The sequence below is a fragment of the Leucoraja erinacea genome, chromosome 2, assembly GCF_028641065.1.
Source record: "Leucoraja erinacea ecotype New England chromosome 2, Leri_hhj_1, whole genome shotgun sequence".
Classification (NCBI taxonomy): Eukaryota; Metazoa; Chordata; class Chondrichthyes; order Rajiformes; family Rajidae; genus Leucoraja; species Leucoraja erinaceus.
Window position 1 is genome coordinate 67,245,903 of NC_073378.1, and position 19,751 is coordinate 67,265,653.

Genomic DNA, 19,751 nt, shown 5'->3' on the forward strand with positions numbered 1-19,751 from the left:
ATATGCCTTATATTCTACATCTGCAAGAACATGATCTTGTACCAACTTGTACCAATGTACCCCCTCTGCACAACATCACTTTCCAACAATAACGACTATGACCCTGCAAACCATGGACTACTTCCCATAGATTGGCAGGCACCTGTTGGATGCCTCGCTGATGAAATCCATTAGTGCCGTCAATGTGCCAGAATAGAGTTTGGTTGATTGAGGCAAATGTGTTTGATTACATCATCAGACCAGAACAAAACTCATGTTCTACCCTAAACCAGTGATCCCTCCCCTGTCATATGCACTGTTTTCCATCTTCCAAAATTCCATTGCTTCAGGAAAGATTTCCCACAGATTGGATGGTACAATATACTTTGTAATTTGTCAGCGCCCTTATGTGGCAACTATTTGCATACCTTGGGCACGCAAGCAAAGAATTTCACTATGACTTGTCACATGTGGAATAAAAGTATTCATTCATTTGTTAATATGAAGGAAGTGATAGCAGGGCATTTAGCATATAATAACAGGACTGCGGAGAGTTAATCCAAATTAATGGAAAGAGAATCATGTTTGACTGATCAACTGGATATTTTTTGAGGATATAGTTAGTAGAATAGATAGGAGCAAATTGCTAGATGATTTAAAGCTATTGATGGTCAGAGGGGCCTGGGTGTCCTTGTTCATGAATTACCAAAATATAACATGCAAGTGCAGCAAACAATAAGAAAGGCAAGAAGTGTGTTGAATACTCATATTTTACTTGGGTAGTTTACACCCCAGCGGTATGAACATTGTCTTCTTCAACTTCATTATATAGAAAATTAAATATTGTGTGCAGACATAAAATGCTGGAGTAACTCAGCGGGTCAGGCAGCATCTCTGGAGAGAAGGATTGGGTGACGTTTCGGGTCGAGATCCTTCTTCAGACTGATGTCAGGGGAGGGGGTGGGACAAAGATAGAATGTAGTTTGAGACAATAAGACTAGTGGGAGAACAGGGAGGGGGTGGAGAGAGAGAGGGAAAGCAAGGGCTATCTGAAGTTGAAGAAGACAATGTTCATACCGCTGGGGTGTAAACTACCCAAGCAAAATATGAGGTGCTGTTCCTCCAATTTGCGCTGGGCCTCACTGTGACAATGGAGGAGGCCCAGGACATAAAGGTCAGGTTACAAATGGAAGGAGGAGTTGAAGTGCCGAGCCATTGGGAGACCAGGCCAGTTAAGATGGACTGAGCGGAGGTGTTCAGAGAAACGATCGCCAAGCCTGCGCTTGGCCTCACTGATGTAGAGAAGTCGACACCTGGAACAGCGGATACAGTGGATGAAGTTGGAAGATGTGCAAGTGAACCTCTGTCTCACCTGGAAAGACTGTTTAAGTCCTTGGATGGAGTCGTGAGGGGAGGTAAAGGGGCAGGTGTTACATCTCCTGCGGTTGCAGGGGAAAGTAGCTGAGGAGGGGGTGGTTTGGGTGGGAAGGGACATGTTGACCAGGGAATTTCAGAGGGAACGGTCTCTGGAAAACAGAAAGGAGTGGAGATGGGAAGATGTGGCCAGTAGTGGGATTCAGTTGGAGGATGCGAAAATGTTGTAGGATTATATGGTTTATGCGATGGCTGGTGGGGTGGAAGTTGAAGACAAAGGGGACTCTGTCCTAGTTACGAATGTGGGGAGGGGGGGCAAGATCGGAGCTGCAGGGTATTGAGTAAGACCCTAGTGAGAACCTCATCTATAATGGAAGAGAGGAACCCCCGTTTCCTAAAGAATGAGGACATCTCCGAAACTCTGGTATGGAAAATCTCATACGGGGCACAGAAGTGGCGTAAACAAAGGAATAGGGAGTAGGGGATAGAGTCTTTACAGGACGCAGGGTGGGATGAAGTGTGGTCAAGATAGCTATGGTGTTATCTTGTAGGTTTGTAGTAGATGTCGGTCAATAGTCTGTTTCCTGTGATGGAGACGGTGAGATCTCGAAATGGTAGGGAGATGTCGGAGATAGTCCAACTGAATTTGAGTGCAGGATGGAAATTAGTGGTGAAGTTAATGAAGTCAGTGAGTTCTGCAATGGTGTACCACTAATGCAATCATCAATGTAGCGGAGGAACCGTTTGGGAATAGGGCCAGTGTATGCCTGATGTACCCTTTAAATAGGCAGGCATAGCTACGGCCCTTGTGAGTGCCCATAGGTCTACCTTGGATTTGGATTTGGCACCTCATATTTCGCTTGGGTAGTTTACACCCCAGCGGTATGAACATTGACTTGTCTAACTTCAGATAGCCCTTGCTTTCCCTCTCTATCCCCTCCCCCTTCCCAGTTCTCCGACTACATTCTATCTTTGCCCCACCCCTTCCCTGACATCAGTCTGAAGAAGGGCCTCGACCCAAAATGTCATCCTTCTCTCCAGAGATGCTGCCTGACCCGTTGAGTTACTCCAGCATTTTGTATCTACCTTTGATTTAAACCAGCATCTGCAGTTCTTTCCTACACTACTTGTATTGGAAGGAGTGCAGTAAAGTCCCATCTATATTAAAGTACTGAGATAACAAGTTTGTCAAATGGTGAATGATGAAGCAGACTGGGCCCATGGTTTCTGGAGTTCAGAAAGTATACTGATCCCAATCCAACATTCTCATTCACTGTATCTCTAGATGGACAATATCCACACTGCGATTATGGTCAAATAAGCTTTTCAAGCACGGGAAGCAGACAGTTCAGGAGGGTCCATGTGATGGTGCAGATACTGGTTTGATGATTTCCCAGCTGGGATATCTGGAACTGGGGTCATAGTCCTAAAATAAAGGGTCAGCCATTAAAGACAGGAATGACGATAAATGTCCTCACCCATCTTTGCAATTTTCTGAACAATAGAGCTGTGGAGACTCAGCCAAATACAGGATAGAGATTTTTCATGATGGAAAAATCATGATGGATTTACATGGTTTACCAAGGCCATAGACAAGGTCCAATGGAAACATAGAAACATAAAAAATAGGTGCAGGAGTAGGCCATTCGGTCCTTCGAGCCAGCACTGCCATTCAATATGATCATGCTGATCATCTAAAATCAGTACTCCTGTCCTGCTTTCTCCCCATATCCCTTGATTCCATTAGCCCTAAAAGCTATATCCAACTCTCTCTTGCAAACATCCAGTGAATTGGCCTCCACTGCCTACATTTTAGGATAGTCTGGAAGGTGTTTCACATGTTTCAGATGTTACATATGGATGGAAAACATGAAAGGCTGGATTTATCTTTATTAAACAACCTTTAATTGAAGAGCCACCTGAACCAGAACTGAGACAAGTAATTGTGACTCTTCTGGAATTGATGCTGCCTTTCTTTGTGTATATAAATTCCTTCAACTTTCAGTAGGCCCCTCCCTAACTCACCAAAAAGTAGGGGTCAGATGTGGGAAGGTTTCCCCTGGGTTGAAGAGAAAGTCAATACTGTACTTGCCTTATAGACTGCGCAAAAATGATTCCACAGATCGAGTTCTAGTTTAAGATGGTCACCCCATAATATATGTCTAGGTGGACAGGTATCATGAAGCCAGAACAGACTGTGGATGCCGGAAACTTGAGCAAAAATAAACTGCTGGAGAAACGCAGTGATTCAGGCAATTCAGAATCTCAGCAGGTCATTTCGCTCCACAGATGCTGCTTGACCTATTGAGTTCCTCCAGCAGTTTATTTTTTAGACTGGACCTCTGGTCTCTGGATTGTAGAAAAATAAGAGGCTACCTCATTTAATTATGTAGGATTCATATTGGGGTGAAAAGAGCGGGGTAGAGATATTATTTACTCTATCTGGAGAATCCACAACAGTCATGATCTCAATTTCAATGGTCCATTTAGGGCTGACACGAGGAGAAATGTATTAACTTTAAGAGATCTAATATTTTGGCATTCTCCCACTGAGTGCACTGTGATTGATAGATGTTTAAATATTATGGGAACATGTAATATAAATCAATTAGCCTTCAAACCATTGGAAAAATCTTCTAAAATATTTCAGATCACATGTTAAAGAACACTGTATTTATGTTTAATCAATTATATTTGAACAGAAGCAGAGAATAAAATCTCCAGAACATTCGACTACAAAAATATAGTAATTTCTAATAAAGAAACTGCAATTTTGATTTATATAGTTTTTAAAACATTGGCCTTGATTATCAATTGTTTCTTTAAGCAAATTGATGGTATTGTTATGATGTATTGCTATTCATTTAGAAATGTTCCACGCTTACTCAATTATTGGTACCTATTTCCTCACAGAAAGTACGACTGCAGATATAATGCTGCTCCCACTATTTGCGTATTCAAGAGAAAATCTCCCAAATGCTTTTTACCTTTTGACAACTTTGATTAAAGAAGATTACAAGTATAGCTATCTTCATTTGGGTTATTTTTCACTCTGGTCGCCTTGAGAAAAGGGCACAACACAACTTTTCCAATTGATACCAGAGAGCAGTAGTATCACCAAAGATATCAACACTATATATATAGTGCGTGTGCATGTATCTGTGTGTGTATATATATATATAAGGTAGAGACAAAATGCTGAAGTAACTCAGCGGGACAGGCAGCATCTCTGGAGAAAAGGAATGGATGACGTTTCGGGTCGAGAGCATTCTTCAGAATATAAATATGTATACACACACACATGCGCATATGTGTATGTATGTACAGTATAAGTGTATGCATGTGTGTGTGTACTGGACACACATTTTAATCTATAGTTCAAACACAGTTATGGGCTACATTCAGCAAATCTGGCAGCATTTTGAAAGCTTGAGGACAGATACTCATGTTGTTCTCTTTCCCCTTCTTTTTAGTTACTTTTAATATCATTCTGCTTTGATTATAATGAATGTCTCAATGCAAAGCAGTGAGAGTGTTGCAAATTGGGGAAAAATTAAAATTATTCTATTCTCTATTGTGGAGAATAGTAATCAAAGTAAACAAATTATTTTATTACACAGAAAATAATTAAGCATTTTGTGCTGCAGATGGACACAAATGTACTGCTGGTGCATTTCCAATTTATTATCTCTTTGCAAGTTTCCTTTATTATTCCCTCCATTGACATTGTGTCTTTCTTTGCCTCGTGATGTTCCAAAGCATTTCAAAGTCAATTAATACTTTTTGAGACACAAGAAGTTGTAGATCAGGGGTTCCCAACCTTTTTACTCCTGTTTACCCCTGGCAACTTGAAGAGCACATAACAAATCCAGAATCAACAAATTTACCTGCTGGGTTGGCGAAATTTACCCTCTGAGGTAAATGTACCCCAGGTTGGGAACACATTTAGGGCTTGAACCAAAATGGCACCCATTCCTTCTCTCCAGAGATGCTGCCTGGCCCGCTGAGTTACTCCAGCCTTTTGTGTCTATCCACATTGGGAGGTTTGGTATTGCTGTTGGAGAAGGTTTAAACTGAATTGGAAAGAGAAAGGGGCTCAGGGTAATTGTCCAGATGGAGAGATGAAATGATTACTGTTCAGTAGGTGGAACAGACGAGTAAGTGCACATCAATGGATTTCAAAGCCAAATTGCATTTATTTTAATGCAGTGAGATTAGTAAAGTAGATGATCTCAAAGTTTTAATTGGCATGGGAGTCCACAATACTGTTGCCATCACAGAGGAGTGATTAAAGGATAGTCAGGACTGGCAACTCAAAAACTTAGGGTACAAATGTTTCCAGGAAAGATGATGGGGAATAAAATGTGAGGAGGGAAGGGAAGTCAGCATGGTGGCAAAGAAGTAGAGTTGCTACCTTACAATACCAGAGACCCCGGTTTGATCCTAACAATGAGTGCTGTCTGTAGGTAGTTTGTACGTTCTCCCCATGTGACAGCATGGTTTCCTCCAGGTGCTCCACTTTCCTTCCACACTCCAAAGACGTACAGGGTTTGTAGTGTAATTGGCTTCGGTAAAATTGTAAAATTGATCTTAGTGTGTTGGTTAGTGCTAGTGTATGGGGAACACTGGTCGGCGTGGACCCGGAGGGCTGAAGAGCCTGTTTCTGCACTTCATCTCTATACTAAACTAATTACACTGTTAGTTAAAGATTGCTTTACTTCAGTATTGCAGGAGGCAATCCAAAAAGCATCATCAAATTAGTTAATATGGGTAGAGATTAGAAACAAAAAGGGTGTTGTGACTTTGCTGGGGATGCATTACAGGCCATCAATCAGTCAACAGGAGAGAAAGGAATAGATACATAGGCAGATTTTAGAGGGATGTAAATTAGGTCATCATACAGGGGGATATCAATGTATCAAATACCAACTGCGATGACCATAATGTTAAAGAGTTAGAAGGAGTAAAACTTTTGAGGTGGTTCCGTTTTGAGGTGAAGCAGTTTGTCAGATAAATCAGGGTGCAATTAAATGCCTTGTTCACACAAATGCAAATTACATGATAATGAAAGATACAACAAAAAACATAATAGCAATTGCAAAACAACAGAATGATGGAAAAATTATTTTGCGATCTAAGGTAGTTAAAAAAAAAACCCTAAAGTGCACTAACAAAATAACTGAACTAGGTTGAGTTAAAATTAAAAGCATTCAGTAGCACCTCTGGGAATGGGGTGAAGTGGCTCTGTGAGCACTCGAATCACCAAGGCATAGAAGGCTATGGACCAAGTGCTGGGAGATGGGATCAATGCAGGAGGGTTTCCACTGAAGGTAGACACAAAATGCTGGAGTAAATCAGCGGGACAGGCAACATCTCTGGATACAAGAAATGGGTGACATTTCGGGTCGAGAAGAAGGGGTTCGACCCGAAACGTCACCAATTTCTTCTCTCCAGAGATGCTGCCTGTCCGGCTGAGTTACTCCAGCATTTTGTGTCTACCATCGATTTAAACTAGCACCTGCAGTTCTTTCCTACACAGGGTGTCCACTGATCAGTGTGACAGATTTGTGATCATCCCGTTTCCTTGCTGTACAATTGTGTGACTCCATGTATAAATATAGGTCAGCCCAACTGGGATAACTATCCTAATATTGTTGAGAAAAAATAAATTATGGAATCATTTCTAATTCCAGGAACAAATGGATTGCTTTTAAATGCTGATCCATTACAGCACCTCTGATACTGTGAAACTCCTTCAGCCCTTCAGTAGAATGTCAGATTTAGTTTCTGTTCATTTGATATATTTCTTTCCATTTCTCCCTCAGTGAGAATGCTACCTCATTGCAGTTATAATTTCCTAATGTCAGTCCAGAATCCATGAACTCAACAACCGAGAAAGACAAGTAGAAATTCTCCTCCAAATAACCTACCATCCAGATTCTGAAATATATCAACATTTTGCTGCCAAATTAATTAAAAATAAATCCAATCTGACATCACCATTATATTTTTGACACAAAGATGTGAAAGATTTAAAAAACACGGGACAACACAGCTTTCTCTTGGGCAAACCAGAATGGACATCAAATGTTGAGAATCACGTTCCATTTAAGATTAATAAAAGCTGGATAACAGAATACGACCGAGTTCCTTTAGGGGAGAATATTAGGAGCACGGTGGGAAATGAGAATCAAATCAGTAGATTTGAATAAAATACCACATTTAAAAAAAAGTTGTATAATGATATATGTTAAAATTGTTGTTAAAAACACAGATTAGTTGAAATCAGCTTCCTGATTACTGTCAGATTAGTTTCATCAGATATTGACATGGAGCTTTTAGTCCCATTTTATTTCACAATGGAGTAACTTCATTTTTTGCAGATTGAATGTCCTAAAATGCTTATTGACAAAGAGTTTCAATTCAAGCTGAGAACACTCAGCAGAAACATGTGCTCATTGTTCTCTCCCTATTAATAACAAATGTTATTTCTACCTATTTGTCTCTGGATTATGTGCCATAGGTATTTGAGTATTATTGTATTTTTCTTGCTTCACTTGAGAGGAAATGGAATAAAACACAGGGGGACGGATACAAATAAGGATGGGAAGATGTCTCAAAATGGGATATAGGGAATTGCCAGGCAATTTTTCATGCAATCTTGTTTTCTTTTCTATTCATATGCATCAGATGTATTGTAACATAACATTCCAATATGTTATCATGTTTTGCACTATCTCCAATTAATCAAATTATACATATGATTATATAAACTGATGCAGGCTTCCATTTGCCTTGGACTTTATAGACATATAAACTGGAGTCGGCTAATTGTTCCTCCATTCAACACAATTGCAGTTGAGCTACGAACCAACTCCAGATCCATCAGTATATTTGGTTAACAACCACCTAGAGGCATTCAGTTTAGTTTATTGTCATGTGTACTGAGGTACAGTGAAAAGCATTTTGTTGCGTGCTAATCAGTCAGCAGAGAGGCAATACATGATTACAATCAATCCATTTATAGTGTATAGACTAGACCAAGTGCAGACACGTTGGGTCTGTTCCCCCAACGTGCGGTTGTGTGGGGGGGGAGGCAGCATGCAGTGTCACACACACTAACTATCCCCCCCCCACCCCCCCCCCCCGCACTCACGCTAATTACCCCCCTTGATATTATATTAATATTATTAATTTGCTCCTTTTACCCCATAACCACCCTATCTACTGACGCATAGCCCCCAACTAGAGGGGGGGGGTAGAGAGAGAGAGGGCAGAGAGAAGGGGCAGAGATACAGAGAGAGGGGCAAGAGGGAGAGGGGGGGGTGGCGAGGAGGAGAAGAGGGGGGTGGGTGAGAGGGGAAAGGTGGGGGTGTAGGGGAGGAGAGAGAGAGGGTGAGAGAGAGGGGGGAGAGGGGGGGGGAGGTGAGGGAGGGGGGGGGGAGGGAGGGGGGGGGGGGGGGGGGGGGGGGGGAGGGGGGGGGGGGGGGGGGGAGGAGAGGGGGGGGGGGGGGGGGGGGGGGGGGGGGGGGGAGGAGGGGGGGAGGAGGAGAGGGGGGAGGAGAGGGGGAGAGGAGAGGAGAGGTGGGAGAGGAAAGGGAGAGGAGAGGAGAAGGGGGAGAGAGGAGAGGGGGAATGAGGGGGTGTGCTGAGAGGGGGATGAGATGAGGGGAGGGGGAGAGGTGGGGAGCAGGGAGGGGGAGGGAGGGTGGAGGGGAAGGGGTAGGGGGGTGTGTGGAGGGGAGGGGGGTTTAGGGGAGTGACGGTGGGGGAGGGGATGGAGGGGAGGAGGGGAGAAAATGAGGGGAGAGAGAGAGGGGGGAGTGAAGAGGGGGGGGGAGAGGGGGGGGGAGGGGGAGGGGAGGGCGGAGGAGGAGGTAGGAGGGGGGGGAGAGGAGAGGGGAGGAGAGGAAAGGTGTGGGGGGGGGTGGAGGGGAGGGGAGGAGAGGAGAGGAGGGGGGAGGGAGAGGGGGAGGGGAGGAGAGGAGTGGAGAGGGGAGGAGAGGAGAGGGGAGGGGAGGAGAGGAGAGGAGGGGAGAGAGGAGGGGGGGGGGGAGAGGAGAGGGGGGAGTGGAGAGGAGAGGGGGGGAGGGAGAGAGGGGAGAGGAGAGGGGGGGAGAGGAGAGGGGGGGGGGGAGAGGGGAAAGGAGAGGGGGGAAAGGAGAGGGGGGAGAGGAGAGGGGGGGAGAGGAGAGGGGGAGAGGAGAGGGGGGGAGAGGAGAGGGGGGGGAGAGGAGAGGGGGGGGGGAGAGGGGGGAGAGGAGAGGGGGGGAGAGGAGAGGGGGGAGAGGAGAGGGGGGGGAGAGGAGAGTGGGGGGGGGGAGAGGAGAGTGCCTTTTTATTTCAACCTAACCCCCCAAACAACCATTTGCAGGCAATGCTTTTTTACTTTAACCATATTTTCATTTTCAAACCACATTAAGTGTACTTACTCACAGTTGTGTGGAGATGTGTTCAGTGTTATTCACAGCTCAGAGAAACGTGACCCTCTGCCTTCCTCCAGCTTGCAGACTAATTGAGGCACACCACTTCCTGGTTTTATAGTCCAACCCCCCTGCCACCAGCGGGGGCAGCAGAGAGAATGGGGAATTTTGTAAAATCATTAATATCTCTGTCATTTTTCATCGACTGGAAAAATCCTCGGCACACATGCGGCGAAGGGGGGCTCTGAGCGAGGTGGCCAAAAATGACGGCCGTAGGTGGCGCCGTTCTCTCGGAAATCGCAGCACAGATCGCCAAAACCGGTCAAGAACAGGCTTTTAGTAATATAAGATATATGATAAGGGAATAATGTTTAGTACATGGTAAAGCCAGAAAAGGATAGTCCGAGGGACATTAAAGAGGTAGATAGTAGTTCAGCACTGTTCTCTGGTTGTGGTCGCATTGGATTCAAGTTAACAATTCACAAAGCATTTATTGCTTCTTCTAAAATGAATACCAAATGCTAGCTTCCCCTGTATAGCAGTGTTTATAGCTTGCTTTCTGAAAGTCATAGTTCTATTTTTTAGATTATATTTTTGTTGCCTGGATTCTGCAACTAATGGATATAGTTTTTCACTATGTTAGCAGTTCCAATTAATAACTTTGAACATTTCAATCTATAAGCTTGTGTGTTTGTTTGTATTATATAAGATAAGCAATCGAAACATGTGTAGGCCTTTGAATTGCTCATATCTGAATGAATGGCTGAAGACTTTATTGTCACATGTGACAAGTCACAGTGAAATTATTTGCTTGTATACACAAGGTATGCAATAATCGCCCCATAAAGGGCGTCGACAAATTTATTAAGTATTCCGCGCCAGGTCCACCTTTGTTCTCCCCTCCCCCTCCCTCATGCCGGGTCCTCCATTGTTCATTGCTCTTCCCCCTCCCTCATGGCAGTCCCCCCATGTCAGGTCCTCCTTTGCTCCTCCCCCCGGCAGCGGCGTCCTCATTCCCACATGGTCTGACCTCTCCACTATTGCTGCCAGTTACCTTCCTGATGTCTCTGTAGTGCCTAAACAGGCCCTAGCCGCATGTTCCATCAACCCAGGGTCTGATGGCCGCGGGCTCCGTCGACTCACGGGGTTCTGACTCCAACCTGCAAGGCTCCACCAACCCACGAGGCTCCTAATCTGATCCACGAGGCCCGGGCTCCGATCGCTATTATACAATAAGATTGTGGCTGAACTTTAAAGTCAGTGTTACCTTGCAATAAGTCTATATACCCAAATACACAGACATGCAAAATGGTTGATCTCATGTGGCTGATGATAGAGAGTTAAATCCAAACATAATGGGTCATAGTGACCTGAAACCAGCTTGCTGTCCATGCTGCACACTTACTTTGTCTGGAAGCCTCTAAACAATCAGAAAAATTATGCCAACTTGAATCATCACCTTTCCTTGTTCACCAGAGATGCTGCCTGATGTGTTGTGTTATTCCAGCACTTTGTGCATTTTTGTAAACTGATATATGCACGTCCTTGTGTTTTCATACTTATCTGCCTGCTGAACTAAAAATTTACAGAGGTAAACTCAATAATTTGTTTTTGTAGAAGCAAGGAACTGAGGAAGCTGGTTTACAAAAAGGACAGAAAGTCTGAAAAAGGATCCTGACCCAAAACATCACCTATTCATGTTCTCCTGTCTGGCTTGCTGAATTACTCCAGTGCTTTGTGCCAAGTTCGGTTTTATTATTGTTGAAATTTCAGCCGAAAACTTCAAAGATTTTGGTTTACCCTGCCAACAAAATATGATGTTGGAATAATGTATATATCTGCTGATTTGCAAGACTTTGATTCTTTTAAGACTTTCTACATTTTATGCCAAAGGCACGCAATTGATAAACACAAAATCCACATTCCACTATAATCTGGCTGTTTCTATATGAATTAAACTGCAGAAATATACATTTTGACCCTACTAGTCCATGTATTTATCCTGTTCATGAGCTGTAGTCTTGGAAGCTAACAGCTTCTGCAGGGTTTTATGTTAAACAAATACAGAAGGCAGCCCATTAACCACAATTAAACTAATCTCTACACATCCATGATTACTGAGAATGTTTACATTTAAATATTCTTAATGTATTATTTAACCTCAAGATCAGGCTGTTGATAAAGCAGTGTCACTGTCAAAGTTATCTTACGTTTTTACTCTTTACATTTTTAATCAGAAACATGCTTGTCTCTAATCTACGTGCCTCAAGAGTACCATGTTTTGTGAAATGATTTAAAAACATATCACTTTACGTTATTTCTAATCAAATTCACATTTTATTAAATTTAATTAAGAAGCGAGAAATTAATTTTAACTTTGTGACAAGAATGTGAGGGAGCAGGTCTCACACATTTGGGAATCATTTCTTGAAGGTGTGCAACATTTTTTTTTTTTAATCCAGGAATAGAGCTAATTCTTTCCCATGCTGCAGCTTGTCAATTTTTGCCAAATTACCCCATCTCAATGGGACAGGTGACTGCAGTGCTACTTTGGGTGCACAGCCTGTGGCATCGGTTTGCATCCTGGAGGCTCTGACATCTGCTGAATGAGGACTAGCCCTCTCCCTTGGTTAGCAACTAGCTGATCTGGCAGCCCTCAGCAGACAGAACGCAAGCGTTCACCAAAACATTCACCAAGCCTCACTTGGTCTTGTCGACGTAACAGAGGCCACATCATGGGCATGATGCTAGGATCAAAAGATGATGGGATGTAGGCAAAAATGCAGAGTTGAGGTTAGAATCAAATCAGTCATAATCTCGTTAGATGACAAAGCAAGACCGAGGAACCAAGTGGCTTACACCTGCTCCTAACTTGTGTATATTTGTATGCTACCTAGAGCTTTGACTGACACAATGGAAAACAAACAGCTGTAGATGTTCTTCACTTACTGAGCACAAACAAGAACAATTTTAATGGTGATAATTATTTGTGATTATATCAATTACAAGCTAAAGAATCAGTAATTAATTTGATTATGAATAATTTTTGATGAGAGTAGTTGTAAAGTATAAAAATGTAAGATTGCAATGCCTACTTAATCCAAATATCTTGTCAATGGTAAGGATGGTTAAAAAAGCTGAGTGAGGCTCCCAGTGCAGCATAATTTTGGAAGTTAACCCTTAAAATGTTCTCCTTGGTAGAAAATACGATCCTTCAAAGCACAGACCTCTCTGTTACGTTGCTCAGTCTCAGAATATGATTAGAATTAGATGAGAAGCAATGTCCATCCTGGCCCTCACTCTCTCTCCAGTGCTACTCCTTCCCATCCTAATGCCATTTTTTTCAGTCTGCTCATGTCACTTAGCTTGGAATGAAGTGAGGAACAATCAGATGGAAAACTTAATTGTCTCATCTGGTAATTTATTTGCTTATAGCCCTGTTCAGAGTAACTCAATCAGATCTGTTGAAAGATTAGTATTTTAAAGAAGAAAGATTGTTATGTAAATGGGAAGCCTGAAGAAAGGTCTCAACCTGAAATGTCAACTATTACTTTTCTCCAGAGATGCTGCCTGACCTGCTGAGTTACACCATATTTTCTGTGTCTAACCGGTTTAAACCAGCAATTAGAAACATAGAAACATAGAAACATAGAAACAATTACAGTGCACAAGAATCAAGAGTGTTTAATTGTCATATGTACCAACAACAAAACAATGAAATTCTCACTTGCAGCAGCATAACAAGCCTGTACACACAATACCCAGTGAAAATATAATAAACAATTATTCAATACATTATTAATCACATGCAATAAAATCCAAAGTTTTTATTGCAACCAAGGACAGTCCATACTTCATAGTTGAGATTAGTGTAGCGATTAGGAGCCTGATGATTGTTGGGAAAAAGCTATACTTGATCTTGATAGTCATGATTTTCAGAATCCTATACCATCTTCTTAATGGCAGAAGTGATCCAATTGTGGGGAGGTCAATATCCATGATGGACCAAGCAGTGTTCACCTCCTTTTGTAATCACCTCCATTCCTGGCCAATTAAATTGCCAATCCAGACTGTGATGCACAGTCAATTTAAACTCTTCACCCTATACCTGTTGATGTTCGAGAGTATTTGTTAAGATACCAAATCTTCTCAATCTTCAAAGGAAGTAGAGTCTTTAATTAAATTTATCTCTAATTGCATCCATTTGCTGGACCTAGGATAGATCTTCAGAGAAGTACACACCCAGGAACTTGGTTATTGACTCTTTCCACTGCCATGCCATTGATGAGCTCAGGTTTGTGGATCCTCGGCTGTGATATGCATCATAACCAACCTCTCAAAACACTTCAGATGTTTGTGCCACCAGTCAGTAGTCATTGAGGCATGTCACCTTACACTTCTTGAGTTATGGTAATATTAATGCCCTTTTAAAGCAGGTAGGTTTAAGAAGATGAAACCAGACAGGATCTTTGAGGAATGTAAAGCAATTAGGAATGACAGGTTGAAGATTTCCAAATAAAATCCAGGCAGTTGATTCATGCAGAAATTAAGAACATGGTCTGGTACACCTTGAGAGTTGGACATACAAACTCCATAAGTTTTAATATTGTTTTGAATTTTCACACACTGCACAGGTCCATCAAAAGATATAATTTCTGAGCTCTCAAAAGGCTGTTCATGACAAGTAGCACGTTTAACATAAAGCATAGGGATTCTCCAAATCACTTTGTGAATAATTATCCCTTAACATCACCAGAATCATCTTACCCATTCAGTTGTTTTACGACTCTTCACTGGGCCCTGCTGAGTGTAGATTAGCTCCTTTGCTTGACTATGTAATAACATATTGTCAATCAAAACTAATTGGTCATGAAACACTCGTAAATCTGTGAAATGCATTATATTAATGATTTTTTCCTTTTCCTTTCCTTTCTTAGTCTCTTTCAAAGCCTTGTATAAACTGGATTATGCAGGGAGACTCAAAAACAAATTAAGTTAGATACCACAATAAAAAAATAAAGAACAATATAGTTCACACTCCATTTTCTCAATGAACCTTATAATGTGTATCTCAGTTTCAATTTGAGAATTTACCTAATGACCAGTTTGATCACCTGTCATTGAAGCACTGGGATCAAGACGTAGTATTTTGATCGTGGCATTCTTACCACAGAAGGCTGTGGAGGCCAAGTCAATAGATATTTTTAAGGAAGAAATTGATAGATTAGTACGGGTATCAGGGTTGTGGGGTAAAGACAGGATAATGGGGTTCGGAGGGGGAGATAGATCAGCCGATGGTTGAATGGTGGAATAGACTTAATGGGCCAAATGGCCTAATTCTGCTCCTATCAGTTATGGACTTAGTTCAGGTCAAGCCTGCAATCATCCTCAAGCTATATTTAGTATGTATGCAGAATGTATACTGGTCAGAAAAACCTGTTAGTGAGCACCAGTGTTAATAAGACTCTTAAAAAGTGAAGTAAATTGCAGTTCCAAAGAATTATTCATCAATTCTAAGCAGAATTAAGCACCTGAGGATCCAAGCCTTAGTTAGTAGAAGAATGGGTGTAGCTGGACCCTGAATTCATTATCTATAGGGAGAATAAGGTAGGAACATGTACTTGGATAATGAGTTAACATAACATAATCATGAAGACTATGGAACAAGAAAAAATCGCTGTTTCTTTGGTGGCATATCCACAGCATTTAAAGGGCATCCTTCTCTGCCATAAATGTCAACTATACTTGAACAGTAGGATGGCACAGAGAATAAAGCTGATTCTACAGCCCCAGTGGCCAAAGTTCAAACCTGTCCTGCACTGTTGACTATGTACAGTTTACACATTTCTTTATGACATATGGGTTTTCTCCCACATTCGCAAGATCGGTGAGTTGGGAGGTTAATTGTCCATTAGAATTTACTGCTAGTGCATAGTGAATGGTAGACTGGGGTGAGTAACTGGGAATGTAAGGATTTTTTAAATTAGTTTAATCTAAGATTAGCAAATTTGTAGATGACACACAGCTGGATTGCAGTGTGAACTGTGAAGAGGATGCTATGATGATGCAGCATGACTTGGACAGGTTGGGTAAGTGGGCAGATGCATGGCAGATGCAGTTTAAGGTGGATAAATGTGAGGTTATCCACTTTGGTGGCAAATTATTATCTAATTATCTAAAGGCAGATTGTTATCTAAATGGAGTCATTTTGGAAAAAGGGGAAGTACAACGGCATCTGGGGATCCTTGTTCATCTGTCAATGAAAGTAAGCATGCAGGCACAGCAGGCAGTGAAGAAAGCAGCATATGTTCACCAAATGTATTCCCGTGATGGCGGGATTATCATATGTTGATAGAATGGAATGGCTGGGCTTGGAATTTAGAAGGATGAGAGTGGATCTAATTGAAACATATAAGATTATTAAGGGTTTGGACATGCTAGAGGAAGGAAACATGTTCCCGATGTTGGGGGAATCCATAGAATTCTATGACTGAAAACAGTAATACGTACAGTTTAACAGTAACATTATGTAGCTGGATTTTTCTATAGAGCTCACATAGTTTCTCAGGAAGAAAGGAAGGTGGGAAAGTATCCAAGGCCTGTGAAAGGATCCCCAGCCCCTATCTATTGTTCGGAACTATTATTGTCGCATCTGCAACTGGAGCATCTTGTTAATGACAAGCCCTGATATCAGTTAAAGGTGCGGATTGAATAGAAAACACCTTCTACAGGCACTGTTAGTGCCACATGGGGCCGATCAATTGTAAAAAGAGACAAGTAAACAGAGCTTCATCTGCAGCTTCTGTGAAGGTGCAAAGGATTCAGCAAATTACACAAGAATTCGAATAATCGCTGAGCGTTCAGATGCTGCGCGCTCCTCCTGCACCAAAGGGGGGGGGGGGGGGGGGGGGGGGGGGTGGTGAGGAGTGTGTGTCGTCACACACAAAGATCTTGTAGTGGAGAGCTCCGCTATAAGATCTTTGGTCACATACAAAGCACGCACCTCCACAAACAGATGAGCATCTTCTTGAATGAAGAGCGCGTGGCCGCCTCGACAAACAGTGGTCCCGCCCCCACAAAAAAGTATTGTGTGAGGAAGGGGAGGACGAGGGTGGGTGGAGAGGGAGAGGGGGAGGGGGGGAGGGGGGGGGGGAGAAGAGGGGGAGGAGAGGATGGGGGAGAGAGGTGTGAAGGGGGGGGGGAGGGGTTGGAGCGTGCGTGCATGAGTTGAGAGAAGATAGAAGGGCAGAGAGAGAGAGAGGCTGGTACAACAACAAAAAATCTGGATAAACTCAGCGGGTGCAGCAGCATCTATGGACCGAAGGAAAAGGGCAACGTTTTTGGCCGAAATCCTTCTTCCGGGTTTCGGTCAAAATTCAATTCACTCCATAGATGCTGCCGCACTCGCTGAGTTTATCCAGCTTTTTTAAAGTCTACCTTCGATTTTCCAGCATCTGTAGTTCCTTCTTAAAGACAGAGACTGTGCACGGTAAGGGAATGAGGAGGGAGGGGGGAAGAGTGTGGAGGGAGGGGGAAGAGTGGGATGGGGGAGGGGAAGAGGGGTGGGGGGGAGATAGGGGAAAGAGTGTGGGGGGGGGGGGGGGGGGAGAGAGAAGTGGAAGAGTGGGGAGGGAGGGGGAGGAGGGGGGGGGAGGGAGAGGGGGTAGCAGAAGTGGTGGAAGAGGGACAGGGGGAGTGGTGGAAGAGGGACAGAGGGGTAGGGGAAGGGGTGGTGGAGAGAGGGGAAGGGAGGGGGAGACAGGGGTGGAGGATGGAGAGGGGTGGGGTAAGGGGAGAGAAGTGGTAGAGGGAGGGGTAGGGGGAGTGGTGGAAGAGGGACAGAGGGGAAGGGGGCGGGGGAGAGAGGGAAGACTGGATAGACTTGGTTTATACTCTCTAGAAACTGTGACCCCTTGTTCTGGTCTCCCCCAACATCCGGAACAATCTTCCTGCATCTAGCCTGTCCAACCCCTTAAGAATTTTATACGTTTCTATAAGATACCCCCTCAATCTTCTAAAATCTAGCGAGTACAAGGCGAGTCTATCCAGTCTTTCTTCATATGAAAGTCCTGACATCCCAGGAATCAGTCAGGTGAACCTTCTCTGTACTCCCTCTATGGCAACAATGTATTTGAGCATTGGGCATTGTGACATCACACGATGGAACATTCACCATTGGCTGGGGCTCCTGCAAAGGCATATAACCATATAACGATTACAGCACAGAAACAGGCCATCTCGGCCCTACAAGTCCATTCTGTTTGGTCTTCTGTGAGCATCGGGCATTGTGACATCACACAATGAAACGTTCATCAGGGGCTGGGGCTGCTTCTATGGGTGAGAAGCCAGTTTATTTTTGAAATATTGGGGTGGGGGGGGGGGGAGAATTTGATTAAAAACATGTACTTAAACACGACAAAATGTAATGAGGAGCGGATACTTAGAAAGAAAAGTGAAATCTCTACCGAAATGGAAAAGATGTCGGCGATTGTGCGTCTGGTTTCGGAGTTGCAGTGAATCAAAGGAAGAAATGCACCCGGCAGCCATCCATGTAAATGGATCCATTCCGATTGGACATCTGCGAGCACCGGCCATTGTGACATCACACGATGGAAACAAATCAAAAGGCAGAAAGGCAGCCGGACTTAGGGCACACAGTTTTATATAATAATAGATTAGGCTGGACTGGTTAAAACAAAACTTCAAAACAGTCTTGAAGAAAATAAACAACTGATGAGGTGCAAACAGTAGGCTAGCAAAAATTGAATGAAATACAACTCAATTTTTCAATGCAGTTTGAAGGATTTAACTGACTTTCATATTAGGGAGGAACCAATGGAACTTGTACTGCTGAGAAATGTTGTTCAGCAGCAAATGTGTAGAAAGTATGTGCTGGTTTATATTAAAGATAGCCACAGAGTGCTGGAGTAACTGAACGGGTCAGGCAGCATCTCTGTAGAAAAAAGATGTGATGTTTCGAAAAAGGGTCCTGACCCGAAACGTCACCCATCCTTTTACCAGCAGTGTGTTTATCTTCTTGTTCAGCATCAGACAGTTATTGAAGTATTTGTCAAAGCAGCAACAACATTTCATAAAAGGCTGCCAGATCCCAAGCATCTCTTATGCCTCTTTTGGATAGGACAGAACAGGGCAGGCAGAGACAAACTGCTTTGAGTGGTGTCAGAAATATTTTAAATGTCACTTCACATTCTCATTATATCTGCTGAATTTAATTTATTTATTTTGCATCTCTTGCAATAATTGAAGCTGGTATTCTAAATCTTACCCCTTCTGGGACATTTACCTCTAGGACATCAGTTGAAATGTAAACTGATGTGCAACAAAGGAACTAATTTTCCAATATATTTCGTGATCGCATCTTATGTTACATATATTAACAATGCCTCTGGTGTAAAAAGGAAAAATAAACTGTTTCCTCTTACTTTGAAAACTATAAAGATTTTAAATCAAACATTTGTAGGCTGTGTTTACCAACTTTATTTTGGCAACCACCAATCTATTGCCTTTATGTTATCATTTTATTATTGCTGCATAATGTTATTTTAAAGGAATTCAATCATCACAAAGTTCAACGCTTCCATATTTGGTAAAGCAGCAGAATAAATGCTTGTATTTGCCTTAAAATATTTAAGAGTTAATTAAGATCTCCGGAAGTGGCGGCGCTTTTATAAGCTGCGGCTAGCCTGCAGTCCGTCTGTCTTTACTTTTTTCTGTTGTTTTTTTTGTCTTGTTTTGGTTAAGTTTCAGTTTGTTGGGTTGTGTTAGGGGGGGGGGGGGGGGTGAAACATGTTCTCTGTCTCCTCCTTCAGGGGAATGCAACTTTTTTGTGTCGTATCCCCCTTCTCTGCCTCCGTCTGTGCTGAGGCCTAATGGCGGAGCTGACGGCCTCCAGCCAGGACTCACCAACAAGAGGCTGGCTGTCTTCGGGGCTGAGGCAGCGGTGGCCCGACTTGC